At 38.3% G+C, this 6,074-nt stretch overlaps 1 long non-coding RNA gene across 1 annotated transcript in view; it reads right to left on the bottom strand.

Moving 5' to 3' along the window:
• The window catches only part of LOC141370999 (uncharacterized), a 19,698-nt gene extending 14,093 nt beyond the window's left edge, over nt 1-5,605 (bottom strand). Inside the window, exon 1 of the long non-coding RNA XR_012375580.1 lies at nt 5,368-5,605. This is a non-coding gene — a long non-coding RNA (uncharacterized lncRNA). The remainder of the gene's footprint in view (nt 1-5,367) is intronic.
• Nucleotides 5,606-6,074: the final 469 nt, after the last annotated feature.

The following is a 6,074-nucleotide window of genomic DNA, read 5'->3' on the forward strand; positions in this document are numbered from 1 at the left end:
CTTTCTTTCTTTCTTTCTTTCTTTCTTTCTTTCTTTCTTTCTTTCTTCTTTCCTTTCTTTCCTTCTTTCTTTCTTTCTTGATAGATGGGATTGAGAGCCAAGAACAAGAAGCCTTCTCTCTGAACTTTTGATATGATGGAGTAGAGGCATCTACTCCAACCACGTGTACTGAAATAATGACTATGAAGTACAAGGCTCTATGATAGGATGTCAGTAGACTCATTAACATCAGTGGTAGGTGGCTTAAATGCTGGAGTATTACAAAGTCAAAAACATAGGGCATTTTTCTTAGAGAAATCCTGAATTTGGTTGAAAGATCAAACTGCTGTGGAGATTTAAGGGGATTTGAGAGGTTTAGAATCTTGCCAAAGTAATGCTTTATTCCTACCTTTATTATTTAAAACACTAGTAAGATTTTGGAGTCAGACAAAGCGTGACTGGCGGGAGAGTGGGGCATTTACTGAACATTTAGTATGTGCTGGGCACTTTTGAAAAAACAATCTCATTGGCCCTCAGAACAATCACTTGGAATGTTTATGACTCTCATTATTGAGAGATGAGGAATTTAAGGCTTCACAGTCTAAAGAATTTGCCGAAGATGGCACAAGCATGAGCAAAGGCAGGATTGAAACCCTGTGCTGATTTCAGAGCCCACACAATTTGCATTACACCATGCTGCTGCTACCTTAGCAGGCCAGACTAGTGAAAGAAGGAAAGTCTTGCTTCCATGGGTAGCTTTTGATTTAAAGCCCATATCCTCAGTGCCACTCATTCGGCACCTAGAACTCACACTTCATATCCTTCCCTGTGCTTATAGGTGTCTGTCTTGGGTTGCCAGCTCAAGAATGGCTGAGTCCAATGTCCAGTGACAACTAAGTACCTTTATGATCTTCACCTCTTCATGGCTCAGTGTACTGCCCTTTAAAATAGGTAACAATAGCACCTACCTTGTGTGGCTATTAATGAGTTAATATCACAAACCACTTAGAACAACGCTTAGCATGGATTTAACTCTCCATAAATTTAGCTACCAATTTCACCTTTATCTTCTATCCTAGTCACATGGGGTAGCTTCAAGCGGCAAATAATAATTATATTTATAACACTATCTAAGATAAGACTTCCTCTGTTACAGAGGTGTGCCCTTGAAAAGTCACACAACTTTTTTGAAGTTTAGTTTTCAGATCTAAATAAATGGTCATAGTCACAGTCCTCATCTTGGATAGTTAATTATGAGTTCATACATGCGAGGAAACCAATGCATATCAAGAAGCTTATACGTGGTTGCAGCTCAAAATGATTTTGCTTGTTCTTTGGTTTGACTTTTTAAAGATACTTTATACTTTAGAAGCCATTCTGTTTGCTTTTCTGTGTTCTCATGGTACCTTGCAATGCAACTATTTTAACTATTTTACTGTACAAGACAGTTGTTTTTTGGTCTGTCTACCCTCATGAAACTTGGAGTTCCCTGAATGTAAGGGCTAGAACTTCTTTATCTTTGACTTACTGGCGCTTAGCATAGTGATGGCATATAGTGTTGTGAGAAATAATTCAGTAAAAAAAAGTATGAATGTTTTTCATATTTATAGAAAGAATAACAGAATGAGGGATATTAAAAAGGAAGAGAAGGGAAGTAAGGAAAGAAGAAGGAAGGAAGATGGGAGGAAGGAAAAAATATGTGAGTGGGAAGAGAGAAAAACAATAAGAACAATAACAGAATCATGTTGATCTATGTAGTCTAGTGGCAGTTCTTTATGGTGGAAAACTTTTATGTCTTGTGATAAAGTTCCAAGCAGAGTAACTAATACTTAATTAGAATTTCAAAGGATTTTTAATGGGTAGCCAAATTTGAAGTCTGCATAGCTATATTAACCCCTATTTGGAATTTCTCCTATTCTTTAAAAGTCTTTCCATTGCATATATAGAAATCTTGTAACTGAGGAGTGTCTCGTTAAAAGCAAGAGAATGTACTTGCCTTTGCCTTGTCTCTGTCCCCGACACAATGTTCATTTCAAGATACTTACCTTTGAAGTGAATGAAGAAAATGTGAGTAGGTTAAAAGCAAAAGAAAGGCCTTGGATTTTTTGCAATAGGTTCAATTTGTGCCACACAAAGAATGGAGAGTTTAGGTAGCAGGAGGCACCAATCTGTTGAATAGTGCCTTTTTATTTCTTTATAATAAAATTGGGGAGAAAAGGAATGGAGCACATTTCACATATATAGATCGAGTACCTACTATGTATGCACACATTCATGCATGGATACAGACAAAAGGACCTTCGTCTTCCTAACTTCAAGGGACTTACAACCTAGGATAGTTGCAGAACCAAATAAATTACATCAAAGGATATATATATAACTCTAAAACTGCATAAGGTTTAAAGTTACTGAGGAGGGTGTGCCATTGGAAGCATCATAAAAAGCCTTCCATCAAGGGGACATCTGAAGTGTGATTTGATGGAATAAATATGAGAAACAAGAGGGTAGGAAGACAAAGAGTATTTTAGGTGGGGAAAGGCATGGAAGCATGACTTACAAGAATATAATTGGGAATCTACCAACAGTTCTGTATGCCTGGAATATAAATCAAATGGAGCAAGCTATCAGGTAGCGAGGCTGGAGAAATAACTTGAACTTGAACTTCATCCTCAGGGAAGAGCCAGGGATGTGGAGATACACAAGTAGACGTATGGTTTGTTTAGAAAGATTGCTGTGTGCTAGCTACCATAAAAGGTATTTTCAAATTTGCCAGATAACTTACTCTACTACAGTGTTTCTCAAGCTTGATCATACACCAAAATCACCTGGGTGGCTTTTAAAAAATAGCAGGGCAAAATATAACATTGAATTAGAATCTCCAGGCATGGAGCCCAGTCACCAACATTTCTCATGTGCAGCCAGGTTTGAGAATCACTGTGCTAAAATAATAATGGCAGCTCTCCATGTCAGGACAAAGATGTGAAGTGCTGGGGCCCAGGTGATGGTTTGTTAGGACTGATCTGGTCCACTGATGTCTTTACTAAGAGTAAAGGCAATGGAAGAAACGGAAGCTGACTTGACAGTGCTTTCTCACCTTGGTAAATCCAGCCAGTTACTATGGGATTTTAAAACAGCAAAAGGACTCCACTTAATTGAGCAATAGTGGCTAATATTAAGAAAGATTATGAGAGGGGTGCCTGGCTGGCTCAGTCAGAGGAGCTTGAGACTCTTGATCAAGTGGTCATGAGTTTGAGCCCCTCGTTGGGTATAGAGATTACTTAAATAAATAAAATATTAAAAAAAATACAGGACTAGGAACTGAATCCCAAAAGAGAAGGAATCTGCAGGGAGTATAGAAAGCCTTGGTGAAAATACACATAACTGGGAGATAATAGAGAGTTCCTGGATTAGGCAAAGATATTAACACCTGTGCTGAGCTTGATACTCTGCCTGTATCTCTCATTCCCTTTCTCCCTTCCCCTTTCCTTCCTGTGAACTGCCTTCAGTGGACTTTGAAAGCTGTTTACCCTGTAACTGGTTGACTCCTGCTAGCAGAACTATCCCCCATTAAAAAGTCTTTAAGTTTCTTCCACATAAACATTAACCCTGAATATAATTCGTTACATTTCTTCACCAACTTCTTCACTGTAGAACACAGCAAGACAAAAAAAAATTTTTTTTAAATTCAGAGTAAGATAAGGGCTTTGTTAAAGTGACCCCCAACATACTGTTTTCTGAAATTGTCTGTGTCGTTCCAACAAAGAATGTTGATGTAATATTTTAAAGTGAAAGTAAAACAACATTTTTAGGAAACTATGCATTGTGAACAGCCATCCCCCACTGATTTTTTTTTAAGATTTTATTTATTTATTTATTACAGAGAGAGCGTGTGTGCGAGAGAGAGCATGAGCGGAGAGGAGAGGGAGAAGCAGGCTCCCCACTAAACAGGGAGCCCGATGTGGGGCTCAATCCCAGGATGCCAGGATCATGACCTGAACCAAAGGCAGACTCTTAACCAAATGAGCCACCCAGGTGCCACTCCCCTACTGATTATTTTTATAAAATGATACAGCCTTTTCATTGTCCAACAGTGCTTACAAGAATGTCTAATTGTTTAAAAAATGATCTATAATGATGACAACATAAAGCTAAAAGGAGCACCATAATATTGAACGAATAGCTAAATGAGAAGTCAAGGTTATAAAAAAGAAAAACCTATAGGTTACAAAAAGACTGCAGCAGCAGTGAGTCCTAAGACGGACACCCAAATATCTTCTAGGAAAGTTAATACAGTTTAAAGACAAAGAGTATCACCTTTGACAAACATCTTAATTTTGTACAGCAACAGCCACTTTGGAAGGCTTTCACATATTTCTGTTCTCTCTCCCTTTTCATTCCTAATATATACTGGTATTTTTAAAAGATTTTATTATATTAGAGTAGTTTTAGATTCACAGCAAATCTGAGAGGAAGATACAGAGATTTCCCAGATGCCCCTTCCCCTCACACATGCACAGCCTCCCTCATTATCAATATCTTCATCAGCGTGGAACATTCGTTACAACTGCTGAACCATCAGTGATTCATCATCAACACCCAACATCCACAGGTTACATCAAGCTTCACTCTTGGTGGTGTACATTCTGTGGGTCTAGACAAATGTAGAATGAAATATAGCTGCCCTTAGAGTATCATACAGCCTAGTTTTACTTCCCAAAAACTCCTTCATGCTTCACCTATTCATCCTTCCAACCCTCCAGTCGGCCACTAATCTTTTTGTCTCCATGGCTTTGCCAGTCATCTAGTTGTCACTATGAAACTTAGTAACATGCATTTAAGTGTCCACCATGTCTTTGCATGGCTCAATACCTTATTTCTTTTTAGTGCTGAATAAAATTCACATCTTCTAGATATAGCAGTTTATCCATTCACCTACTAAAGGATATCTTGGCTACTTCCCAGTTTTGGCAAGTATGAATAAAGCTATTATAAACATCCACGTGCAGATTTCTCTGTGGACATACATTTTCAATTCCCTCACAGAAATACTAAGGAACACTGCTGCTGGAGTATATGGTAAGAGTGTGTTTAGTTTTGTAAGAAACTGCCAAATTATCTTCCAAAGTGGCTGTACTATTTTACCTTCCCATAAGAAATAAGATTTCCTATTCCTCTACATTGAGTATTTTAAAATATTTTTTAGCACAATAAGTAGTAAGAAATACATTTTTTATCACAACAGGTTTAAAATTCCTCTCTCTATATACTTGTGTGTGTGTGTGTGTGCACATGTCCCTACATGTGAGTATATGTGAATCCACTGTCACATAAAAAAATACTTCAAAACTAAATAGCTTAAAACAGTAATGAACATTCATTATCTCTCACAATTTCTGTGGGTCAGGTATTTGGGAAGGGCTTAGCTGGGTGGTTTTGGCATCAGGTTTCCCACCAGGTTTTAGTCAAGATCTAGGCTGGGGCTGTGGTCACTTGAAGGCTTGAATGCAGTTGGAGGATCTACTTCCAAGGTGGTCCATGAACATGGCTGGCAAGTTGGTGCCAGCTTTGGATGGGAATCTCCATTCAAACTCACAGGGGTTTCTCTATACAGCTGCCTGAGCATCCTCATGATATGGCAATGGTTTCACACAGAGAAAACAATCCAAATCCTTAGCAGACCCTGCAAGGTTCTTTATGACCTAGCCTTAGAAGTCATGCACCATTATTTTTGTAATATCCTATTGATGACACAAACCAGCCATGAGTGAGTATGGGAGGGAACTCTAACAGGGATATGAATACCAGGAAGCAGTGATAATGGGGGATCATTATGGAGACTAGCTACCCCTCCTTCCCATACCTACACAACACACACACACACACACACCACACACACACACTCACACACACACAATTAAGACTAAACTCTCTCAAAGTAACATGTAGCCTTATATGTGCAACATACTCTAATATTCTCTATTCTACCTCACTTTTAAATGCTGCTTTTGAACCATTAAATAGATTTCACAATCCACTAATTGGCTGCCACCCTTATCTGAAAGATAATTATGTACATGCTGTTGAACACAAACTCA

Source organism: Callorhinus ursinus, unplaced genomic scaffold (genome assembly GCF_003265705.2).
Source record: "Callorhinus ursinus isolate GAN/ISIS: 27379988/994484 unplaced genomic scaffold, GSC_fseal_2.0 scaffold52, whole genome shotgun sequence".
Classification (NCBI taxonomy): Eukaryota; Metazoa; Chordata; class Mammalia; order Carnivora; family Otariidae; genus Callorhinus; species Callorhinus ursinus.